Source organism: Haemaphysalis longicornis, unplaced genomic scaffold (genome assembly GCF_048455015.1).
Source record: "Haemaphysalis longicornis isolate Haplotype H1 unplaced genomic scaffold, Haemaphysalis longicornis Haplotype H1 scaffold_5, whole genome shotgun sequence".
Taxonomy (NCBI): Eukaryota; Metazoa; Arthropoda; class Arachnida; order Ixodida; family Ixodidae; genus Haemaphysalis; species Haemaphysalis longicornis.
Window position 1 is genome coordinate 121000114 of NW_027526385.1, and position 12278 is coordinate 121012391.

At 46.7% G+C, this 12278-nt stretch overlaps 1 long non-coding RNA gene across 3 annotated transcripts in view; it reads right to left on the bottom strand.

The window, feature by feature from the left end:
- Window positions 1–12278, bottom strand: part of LOC144139385 (uncharacterized) — a 119792-nt gene that overhangs the window by 36036 nt on the left and 71478 nt on the right. For 2 of the 3 annotated variants that reach the window (XR_013316171.1, XR_013316170.1), the window contains exon 3: window positions 391–465. This is a non-coding gene — a long non-coding RNA (uncharacterized LOC144139385). The remainder of the gene's footprint in view (window positions 1–390; window positions 466–12278) is intronic. The other variant, XR_013316172.1, reaches the window with a different exon arrangement.

Consider the following 12278-nt stretch of genomic DNA (forward strand, 5'->3'; position numbering starts at 1 on the left):
CGGCTTTGTTGCGCCGTGTTCGCACATAGCGTGGACGGCCCCATTCCCAATCTGGCATACAAGAGCAGGCTTTTGCGCTGCCTTGTCAAGAAGGACGCAGTTTTCGAATGGAGTGATAATCACAGCGCGGACGAAACGTGTTCTATCAAGATACGCATTCTCCTACAAACCGGCCGTGGCCATCAATGGAAGCGATTACAGCTACACGTAACGGTCACTTCGATGTAGCTATAAAAGCACCAAGCTACAACCAATAAAGGCTTTTTCCCTCGTTCTGTCTTGACTGATACACATGTTATAGGTCACACAAATAAAAATTTCGCTGTCAATGCATTGCAAAAGAATGTGTTCACGAACTGAACAAGGAAGACATTTGTATCAAGAACGTACCTTACAAGAAACTCCATTGGAGTGCGTAGCGAGTTTACACCGCCAGTCCTCTATTGCACACTTGGCCACTGGTTCCTAACGTAAAGAACAAGAGCAAATACAAAGACACCATAAGTTTTCCATAGCGGAAGTGGAAAGTGGTAGATTTGTACACCAGAACTGTTTAATTCTTGAAATACTTGACGCTCACGCAATAGCATACGCTCAGCCAAGATTTGTACGCGCGTAGGGTTGTAAAAATCAGCTTACAACATATATGATTACATAAAGATCTATATAAATAAGTAAATATTTAAATATTGTACTTACCAATGTACCTTGTAAAACATACACAAAAACTGTGGTAAGTGTATTCGATTTTCTTGTAAAGGATGCTTCCTTTCAAGGAAGGTACAATGTCACCAGCGCTGGTGCACTGTTCAGCAGTGTGTTTGCTGAGACAAAGGTGTAGTAGCAAATTGCATAAGGTAATCTAGGACGATGTAAGAAGTAAGATGTTCCTAGTCGAGCCTAAGTGTTACGGAGAAATTTATCTGACAAATTAATTGCTCATGTCGTAACATTTGGTGAGTACCTCGTGCGGTATGAGACTACGAAAATGGGCTATATGAGCGTAACAAGAGAAAATAAGGCGTGACTGCGTGCTTTTAACAGGGCGAAAAGAAGGATGGTGCAAGCAGCTATTAGGTTTAGCTGTTGATGAGTGATTCAGAGAGTGAATGATAGCAGTAATGGCTCGCAAATTGGACGTGCAACAAGAATTACTGTTTTAGCCCTGTTATTTTAGCAAGATTAGGAAGCCTAAGACTTCAAACACGCTTTCGAGATTAAAAGAACGAGTACACATAACTTCTAGCCGGTGAGGTGCAATCATGGAAAGCAGCTTCGAAGCGTTACTGTCGCAGGAGCAAAGGGAATTCTTAGGCAAACCAAATTATTGCTTTCTTGCCTCATCTGCTTCGCCCATGTATTCTACATTTTAGTGGTTTAGAGGAAATCCGCACCTTAAATTTGGCTATAATCTTGGGGACGTAATAAAACACTAAGCGGCGTTCTAAGCGGCGCAACATGAGCGGTTAAACCGCATCAGCAATAGTTTGCTATACGCTTTGCTACTACTGTGATATGGCAGTAATATCTAGTGATTAGAAAGAGCGATTTGAGAAAAGACCGTGACTCCATTGCAGCTTTCAAAATACTGCGACTTTGATTTTAAGTCATTAATTGGTAATTTGTAGTGGTTGCTTGTTGACGAGCAGATCGTCACAGTTATAGCTGATAAAAAAGGCCACAATTTGCTGAGTCAACAAAGACGCATGTGAACAAAGCGGGAGAAAGCATATTGGTGCTAAATATGAAAAGCAATAGGCCAATCTCAAGCTTACATTCATTCGTCACAGTAAAAAAAAGCAAAACCACCTTTCTTAAAGTGTCCTAGCACTGTTGGCGGTAAATTAAAAACATATCCAAAATTTCAGTTTGTTACTTTGGTAAATTTTTAGCGCAGAGCAACAGAGCACAAAGCACGTGATAGCTCGCTCACCGGACCCAAGTAGAGCAACAGGGCATTCCGTTGTAGCGCTACCGTCACAGTGCAGCCCAGAGGCTTCGAAAGACAAGCAGTTGATCGAGCCATAAAAGTTGGAAACTCGTCAACCGCTGGCGCATGCTTTAAACCTCCCCTTCGTTTATCGCAAAATAAAAACTATAGCTACATTTGAAGCAAAATATACGTAATTAAACTGCAGCGCCCGCGTTCAATTAGTTAGGAATGGTAGATGTTTTGGTTTTTCCTATACTTAGCGAAAAAAGCGCTGTGCATGAAAAAAATTGCCGTGTCAAAAATAACGCTAAACAAGCGCAGAATATAAAATTAAAGCAATCACAAAAAGTACAAAACTTTCGCTGGCCCGATTTCAGGCAAGGGGGGCGTTAGCACTGCGAATGCAGTAAGCGTGAATTGCATGAGGTGGTAGCAGTGAGCGGATAACGGCGGTACAGAATGGCGAATCACGGCTCTGAACTTCCGACTGCTTTCCCATTGAGTGGAACAGCTTCAATTTTTTGCACACATCTTAGGGACAAGTGAGTCACGTGCCCGTTAGCAAGAAGTGTCGCAAGAGAAGGCAATTTGTCCACACAAAAAATCCTTTTCAACAACAAAGTCTGATCTGCGACCTCATCGGGAATATATGGGCAGGATACATATTGTGAAAACAAGAAGAAAAGGGTCCAAAATGAATAGAGGAACTCACAAAACTATTTAAGGTTTTAGTCTGGAGGATTATCATTTTGCTAAATGTTCAGTATTATACTTCTAATCCTACAAAACACTAACCGTCTTGCTTAAATACTTCCGAAAATAGTTTTATTATTATCAATACACTCTGAATGCTATCAAGAAACTCAGCGAAACTGCGATATTGCCGCGAACCATACATTGGGTTTGTTTATTTGTGTTTTGCTTTTACCGCCCGGCTGCGCCGGTCTGTGTTATCTCTGCGCCAAGGGAAGCGCGTGTTCCATTCTTTCTTTCTGTGCCGCATGTGTTATCTGTTGTGATAGGGAGAGCATTCCGATCTAACGTGAACAGCCCAGAATAATCTTCTTGGATCTACTATGTTCTCGATGCGAATCGATGTTTCGAGAACCACGCGCGCGAAAAGATAAAAAGCCTGCAGTGCGGACGCCGGGGCATTCGATTCGACGACTCTCGCCTGTGCAAGTCACTTTGTTGACCGCTGCTTCGCCGCCTCTGTATTCTTTTGAGTTGTTAGGGGGGCAAAAGTTCGCTCCAATAAACGTGTTTCTCATTCAACACAACTGCATCGTCCTTGTCTTCGTGACATCTGGTGGAGGTGCGGGGTACGCACCCTTCATGCCCACTACAACCTCGAAAAGCCTCCAAGCCAGTCCAACAAGAGCCAGCCCCCGCCTGCAAGATTTACCGCCCGAGTTCAGTTTGATGCCAGAAGGGCCCAAGAAAAGGAACGCTGCAACCAACACCATGGTGCAAGAAACAACGTCGCCAATCGTCCTGCAGCAGCCCCGGGAACCGCCATCGTTCCGAGGAGCCCCCGCAGAAGACCCAGAAGAATGGTTGGAGAAACTGGAGCGCGTCCGGAAATTCAACAGGTGGGACGACGCAGAAACGTTCCGGCACGTTTTCTTTTACTTGGAAGATTCGGCTCGCACTTGGTTCGAGAACCACGAGAGCTCCTTGACAAACTGGGCTCAGTTCAAAAGCGAGTTTACTAAGACCTTCACTACCGTCGTGCGGAAAGAAAGAGCCGCCCTTTTGTTGGAAACGCGCACGCAACACCCCAACGAAGGTGTCGTGATCTTCGTTGAGGAGATGAAGCAGCTATTTCGCCGCGCGGACCCCGAAATGAAGGAAGAAAAGAAGGTGCGCTTCTTAATGCGCGGAGTGAAGGAGGAACTGTTTGCTGGACTTGTCCAAAATCCGCCCAAAACCGTCGCCGAATTCGTGACCGAAGCCAGCACCATTGAGAAAGCCCTCGAAATGCGTGCTAAGCAGTATGACCGCAACTTTGTTGGCGCGGCCAATGCGAACGACTTTGGCAGCACGCGGATCCCGGCCGACAGCCTACGCGAGACTATCCGCGCAATAGTGAGAGAGGAGCTGCGGAACCTTCTCCCAACGCCGCCGCAGCCCCAAGTCGCTTCCCTCACCGACGCGATTAGAGAAGAAGTGCAACAAGCGTTGGGAACTTCTACGCCATCCGAGGTACCCCGAGAGCCACAAGCTATGACATACTCCGCGGCTGTTCGTCGACCCCGCCCTGCTCCAACACGCCGTCAAGAGGCCCCGCCGTACCGCCGCCCACTGTCACCCGCCCGACCTCCGGTAGCCCGAAACCAGACGCCGAGGAAGACGGACGTATGGCGAACTCCCGATAACCGTCCTACCGTCCTCTGTGCTACCACTGCGGAGAGGCCGACCACATTTACCGTCGCTGCCCATACAAGAGACTCGGACTGCGTGGTTTCTCCGTCGACGCACCTCGCCCTCTCCCTGGCCAACGACCACGTGAGATCGACGAGTATCTATCTGAAACCAGCCGTGGCCCAGCGCGTTTCAACCGTTTGCCATCGCCCCACCCCTACCAATCGCCGAACCGCCGTAGCAACGCTGACTTCGCCCGTGGAAGGTCCCCCAGCCCACGCGGGGGAAACTAAAGGCGGCAACTTCTGGAGGTGAAGTTGCTCTACGGCGAAAAACTAGAAACCCTCCAACGACTCAAGGACGCGCTGAAGGCAGTGATTCACGACATGCCCTCATCCCGACGACCCGACCTAACCCTGACGAGACTCCCGAACACGACGACAGCTACACGGCGAGACGCGTACCCGACCTGACCGAGACGTCCGTTGAGAAGACGACGACAACGACGATGCACAGTGCCCGACCATCAACACGTACAAGCAGAGATACGACGCCCCGACGAACCCGGAACTCGAGGACGACTGCATCTGACGTCAAAGTGTCCATCGACGGCTTTGACGTAGTCGCCCTCGTAGACACGGGAGCTAACTATTCGGTAATGAGTGGACAATTTGCGTCTAAACTGAAGAAAGTTATGACCAGATGGGACGGTCCGCACATACGCACAGCACGAGGCCACCTCGTGACGCCAAGTGGAACGTGCACATCGCGCGTCACCATAGACGGCACAACGTACCCTGCGGCGTTCGTCGTTCTGCCTAACTGCTCCCGCGACGTGATTCTCGGAATGGACATTTTGACGGACAACGGCGCAATAATTGATCTGCAGACCAAGTCGATAACATTTTCCTCCAATCACTCCACGACGCCGCAGCCGAACCCCGATCACCGTGCTGCTGTCAGGATCGCCGACGATCACATCACCCTGCCACCCCGCGCAAGCTTGATGATCGCCGTCTACTGTGAGGATGCTGCTTCTGACATCGACGCTATCGTAGAGAGTGATCGAAGATTGCTTCTCGACCGCGGTGTCTCCGTCGCAAGAGGCATTGCGCACTTTAAGCAACGTCAATCTCACGTTTTGGTCACTAATTTCACCGAAGAGTACCAGCATTTAAACAAGGAAGCTGCAATTGCGTTCCTCGAAGAAACTCAAGGAGCAAGTGATGTGATCGCAGTCGCCGACTTTGAACGCACACCCATAGAAACATTCAAGCTCCCGCAGCCATTCGACGTGAATCCGGCGCTACCGCAAGAACAACGGAAAAAATTATTGGCTTTGCTGCGTCGCTATAGCGAATGTTTTTCGTCGAGCGCAAAACTACGTCAGACCCCTCTAGCGAAGCACCGAATAATAACCGAAGATGGAGCCCGACCTACCCGACAGTCACCGTACCGCGTCTCTTCACACGAACGGGAAGCCATCCGGACTCAAGTCGACGACATGCTGAGCGATGACATTATACAGCCATCAAAAAGCCCCTGGGCTGCGCCCGTCGTACTCGTAAAGAAAAAAGACGGCACATTAAGGTTTTGCGTTGACTACCGGCGACTGAACAAAATCACGAAAAAGGACGTGTACCCCCTCCCCCGAATCGACGACGCCCTCGACCACCTCTGCCACGCGAAGTACTTCTCATCGATGGACCTGAAGACCGGCTACTGGCAAATTGAAGTGGACGAGAGAGACCGAGAGAAGACTGCATTTATAACCCCAGACGGCCTATACGAGTTCAAGGTGATGCCGTTTGGGCTGTGCACAGCACCAGCGGCGTTTCAAAGAGTCATGGACACTGTCCTAGCTGGCCTTAAGTGGCACACCTGCCTCGTATACCTCGACGACGTAGTGGTATTCGCCCGGACTTTCGGCGAACACCTTGCAAGGTTGGAGTCTGTACTCGAGGCCATTCGTACGTCGGGGTTGACGCTGAAGCCTGAAAAGTGCCGTTTCGCATACGGGGAACTCAAGTTCTTGGGCCACGTCGTCAACGCCGCGGGAGTCCTACCTGACCCGGCAAAAACTTCAGCCATTGCGAACTTCCCAAGGCCGAAAGACAAGAAGGGCGTGCGGAGATTTCTCGGGCTGTGCGCATACTACCGGCGCTTCGTCGCAAACTTCGCACGCATTGCAGAGCCACTCACGCGCTTGACGAAAGATAGTACCCCTTTCAGCTGCGAAAACGACCAAGAAAAAGCATTCGGCGAGCTGCAAAAACGCCTGCAAAGCCCGCCCATGCTCGCTCATTTCGACGGAAATGCCGAAACGGAAATGCATACGGACGCCAGTGATATAGGCTTGGGTGCCGTCCTTGTCCAAAAGCAAAGCGGCTGCGAAAGGGTAATCGCCTATGCTAGCCGTGGTCTGTCGAAGGAGGAGAAAAACTATTCTGCCTCTGAGAGAGAGTGCCTGGCTATTATATGGGCGATTTCAAAATTTCGCCCATACGTGTATGGAAGGCCATTCAAGGTTGTAACAGACCACCATGCGCTGTGTTGGCTCGCCAATTTGAAGGACCCCTCTGGCCGTCTTGGGCGGTGGAGCTTGCGCCTGCAGGAGTTCGACGTTACAGTCGTTTGTAAATCCGGCAGGAAACACTCCGACGCCGACTGCCTGTCCCGCGCCCCCGTCGGCCCACCACCACAAGCCTCTGATGAAGACGGCGCGTTCTTCGGGATCGTGACGGAGAGCGACCTAGCCGCCCAGCAGCGTGCCGACCCCGACTTACGCGTCATAATCGAGTACCTCGAGGGATGCAACGTTGCCGTTCCTAGGACCTTCAAACGCAGCTTACCAGCATTCAGCCTGAGAAACTCCGTCCTCGTGAAGAAGAATTTCAGCCCCGGAACAAGAGCGAATTACCTTCTCGTCATCCCCGCGGACCTTCGTGACGAAATTTTGGAAGCGTGCCACGACGACCCGTCTTCCGGACATCTGGGCACAGCCCGCACTATTGGAAAAATCAAGGCGAGGTACTACTGGCCCCGCCTTACCTCTGACGTAACCCACTACGTCCGGAGCTGCCGTGACTGCCAGCGACGAAAAACGCCGCCGACAAGACCCGCCGGACTTCTGCAACCGATCGCCGTCCCATCGAGACCATTTCAACAGATTGGAATGGACTTTTTAGGCCCGTTCCCTACGTCACGATCACAGAACAAGTGGATTGTCGTAGCGACAGACTACATGACGCGCTACGCAGAGACCGCCGCTCTTCAACTTTCAACTTTATTTCACATTTTTTCCTGTTACAAAACAAAGTAGAAAAAAGGTTGGACAGGAACAAAAAGCTACAGCAAAGTAGCTTGACGGGGTTCCTACCCATTTCTTGGCATCGAGGAAAACAAGCAAAGATTTAAAAAAAGAGCATAAAATACACGTGGGCGACATGTTGCATTGTCAATAACATTCATAAAAAACACCAAAAACATTCATTTTAAAAATTTAGAGGAGCACACGTATGATAGAACAATCTTACCTAGTTTACATTTCACATATACCAAGAAGGTGTACATACTGGAAAACGAGAAACATACTGGGAACGAGAAATAATTTTTTTTTCACTAAATATACACGTATTAACAAGGCATCAACGAAATTCTTTCACTAACATAGATTTAATAGACATCATCTAAGTCATGAAATATTGAACAAGAGATACAGCGCAATATGAAAATAGGAAAGATTTAATAGACATAATCTAAGTCATGAAAGATTGAACAAGAGATACTGCGCAAACATGCAATTTGCAAAAAAAAAAGCGTAATTATTTATTTTGCAGTGTAAGATATCTTTTTAACTCTTTTTTTGTAATAGTGCACAAATCGATTTCCTGGCGTTGAAGGTGTTCTAAGTAAGTGGGCATGCAGTGCTCTAGTCTATCGAAACCGTGGTTTGTGCGAGAAAAAGGTATTAACCATGGGTGTCTGTTCCTAACATTATATTGGTATTCATGAGGCGTCCTGAGATTACATAACTTTAAGAAAAGTTCATTTTTACATTTTAAACTGTGCTTATATTTTATGATTAGATTAAACTGAAAACTGTGTTGCAGGGGAAGCACGTTTAGCGTTTGGAATAACTCGGCCGTGTGCGCGTCATAAGAAGCGTTTGCGATGTGGCGGATGGCCTTTTTTTGCAATAAAACAAGCTTGTTAATGTTGCCTTGTGATGTGTTTCCCCATACCAGGTTGCAGTAATTTATGCGAGGCGCAAAATTAGAGTTGTAAAGTAACAGTTTAACTTTGGATGGAAGTACCTGCCGAAATTTACAAAGGACACCGCATGCCTTCGACAATCGTTTAGCCACATGATCGACTTGTGTATTCCAGTTCAAGTGCTGATGAAAAATCACTCCCAATGTCTTCACCTCCTGCACAACTTCTATGTTTTCTGATCCTAAGTGTAAACTGAGGTTACGATTCACTATGTTCTGTACAGGTGTAAATAAAACAGCTTTTGTTTTGGATCCATTTATTTCTAAGCAATTTATTTCAGTCCACTTTAATATTTCTAGTAATTCAATATTAGCTGCGTAAGTGAGATCGTGAACATTTGTGGACTGAAGGAGGAGGGTAGTGTCATCTGCATACATAATATACTCGGCATTTTTATTCAGCTTGGTCATATCATTTACGTAAATATTAAAGAGTAGTGGTCCCAGTATGCTACCCTGCGGAACTCCGGATGTTATTTCTAATAAGGAGGAGCGATTTTCATCTATTACGACACACTGTTTTCTATGTTTTAGGTACGACATTAAAAGCCCAAGTGAAATACCGCGGAAACCACAATGTTCAAGTTTTAGAGCTAGTATTCTGTGATTGATTCTATCAAAGGCCTTCGAGAAGTCAATATATACACCCAGGGTAAGAAGCTTATTTTCGAAACCGGTAAGGATAAATTCTTTTTGTGTTAATAACGACATTTCGGTAGACATACCGCTACGAAAACCAAACTGTTTTGGAGATAATAAAGAGTGTTTCTGGCAAAAACATGAGACACGTTTGAATATAATTTTTTCTAGACCTTTAGAGATGACAGGTAATATTGATATCGGCCTGTAATTTGAGAAACTGTTTCTGTTCCCGGATTTAAATATTACAGTTACTCTTGCGCGTTGCATATTTGTCGGAAAAGTACCCGTAGATAGACAAAGGTTAAAAATAAACGAAAGTACTGGTGACAAGATGTCAAGGGTATATTTAATGGGCCTGATTTCTATATCATCAATATCACGAGCCCTGCTATTTTTTAGGGATGTGAAAGTTGAGTGTATTTCCTCTGGACACGTGGGTTCTAGAAAAACCGTTTCCAGATTCGGAGCATTATAAGAATTGCTTTACTGCATGACACTCTACGTTCGATTGGGGGGAGACTAAAGTTGTGAAATACGTAATAAATTTATGGGCTAATTCCTTACCCTTCAATAATGCATTATCAATTTTTAATTCAAGCTCATCTTGTCGATAAGAATTTTTGTTCAGGAGCTTATTTATTTCTCGCCAGATTAAATCGCTATTTCCAAGTCGTCCATTAAACAGGTTTTCAAAGTAGGCATTTTTGGTACTGTGCAGATATTTGGTTACGTGGTTTCTGAATTTCCTAAATTTCGAAAGATCGCACGGGTTCTTGGTTTTTACAAATTTGGCGAATAAAGCATCCTTTTCTTTAATCAACCTATACGACTCATGTGTCATCCATGGTTTTCGTAGCTTCTTCGACTTTTTGACCCGTTTGAACTTAAAACATTTCAGATAGGTAAACTTAAGCAAACTCATGAAGACATTATATGCTTCCTCCGCACTCGTGCACTCATATACCGGGTTCCAATTTATTTTTATCATCTCATATCGGAACGCATCTAAGGTGTCGATGTTTATGTCCTGTACAGTGTACGACTCGGATTTGGAGGTTCTATTTTTAAGACTGGATTTGTGTTTGTAAAGCATAAAGACAGGCAGGTGGTCACTAACTCCCGATATAATCGTGCCAGACATAACGCAATTTTCACTATTGTTCGTAATAAATAAGTCTAATAGGGTTGACGAATTACAAGTTATGCGTGTGTGTTCTTTTATGACATTTGCACAATGGAAAGAGTCAAGCAATATTTTGAAATCGCGGGTAGAAGCTGTGTTCTGAAGCATGTTAATGTTACAGTCTCCGCCAATGATTACGTTAAAATTGTTCGTGTCGGCGAAATTCAATAGACCGCTCAGAAAACCAAAAAATTTGCTAACGCACCCGTCAGGGGGGCGGTACACTACCACAAACAAATATTTAGCGTGTTCCAACGTGAGAGCTTCGTAATCCGGCGTGATTTGTGTGAACTGCGGTAACAGGGTACATAACATTTCTTCGGATACAAGTTGCAAAACACCACCACCACGTCGAGAGCATCTGTTTATATAATAACTTTGGTATCCTGGTAAGCGAAGTACATCTGATTCACAAGAATACCACGTTTCTGTGAGCATGATCACATGAAATCGGACAAGAAATTTACTAATGAGCATGCGCAATTCATCAGCCTTGTTCCGTGCAGACTGCGTGTTGCAATGTAAGAATGCTAGATAACCACTATTCGCAGGGAACGTGATATCGTCCGGAGTAGCCATTTGGCGAAAACGTCCAGAAATGGCAGATTGGCATACACCAAGAACAGATTAAACTAAAACCTGACGCGAGTCGCGCATCTTTGCCAAGTCAGCTTCGAGGCATATCAAGAGGGGGCGGGACTGCTCCGTTTGCCGTGCGTACACTTTTCCATCCTTCGTCAACGCAAATCGCCAGTTCATCTCTTTTTTCTTTGCTATTGTCATCCCAAGTAACCTTTTTATTGGAGGGCACAAATGCTCATTAACGAAGACCGGTTTTCTTACTGAGAAACCTAGTTCATCTGTGGCAACCCTTGTCTTTCGTGCTTTCCCAAGAACTGCGTCTAGCTTCAACCGATTTTTGAAAACTACCACAATGCCCGGAGTGGCATCAGAGCTTGGGCTCTGAACCTGGACTGAATCCTGGCCACCAGCGGTATTTCTACGCGCGGGAATACGGTGGCAGATTTCAACGTCATGTTCTGAGATCTGTTCTCCTAACGCATCCCCGACCTTAGTAAGCACGGCAACAAGGTTCTCGTCTTTTTCCTGCGGGATTCCTTTAACTTCCAAATTTTTGTTTCTGGAGTACTGGTCCTGCGCTGTGATACGCAACGAGTTTTCTTTTGCCATGTCCCTTAGCTCAGCGAGTTCCTGTGCGATTTCCTCGTTTTTCGTTTTCAGCTGCGAGTTTTCTTTCTTTAACGCCGCACATTCCTTTTTAAGATCTTCAACATCTTTAGTCATGTAGTCAAGGCCACTCTTTAGTTCTCTAATTTCTTTTCGCATTTCACGCTTAAAATCTGATTCACTTGCCATATCTTGCAAAACAGGGCTTGTGGTGAACAACAGTTTTCAACAACACAGGGCAGCAGAGGCAGCAAAGGCAGAAATGCGTAGCAAAATAAATGCGATATTTCCAACCTGTGAAATAAGCAGAGGTAAGCGTCCGCTCTGCTCGCCGCCTCCGCTGCCAAGTAGCTGCGACGATAGTTGCACCCTCCTTTTCAAGTCAGCAGGGCACACGTGGTTCCTCGTGGGCGGAAGCACACCGTTTGTCGGTGTAGCCACGTCAGTCTACTTCCGATGACTGTCGCTGTAGCCGTGCGCAGTAGCCGTGCGTCTGCGGAGGCCTGTGAAATAAGCAGAGGTAAGCGTCCGCTCTGCTCGCCGCCTCCGCTGCCAAGTAGCTGCGACGATAGTTGCACCCTCCTTTTCAAGTCAGGAGGGCACACGTGGTTCCTCGTGGGCGGAAGCACACCGTTTGTCGGTGTAGCCACGTCAGTCTACTTCCGATGACTGTCGCTGTAGCCGTGCGCAGTAG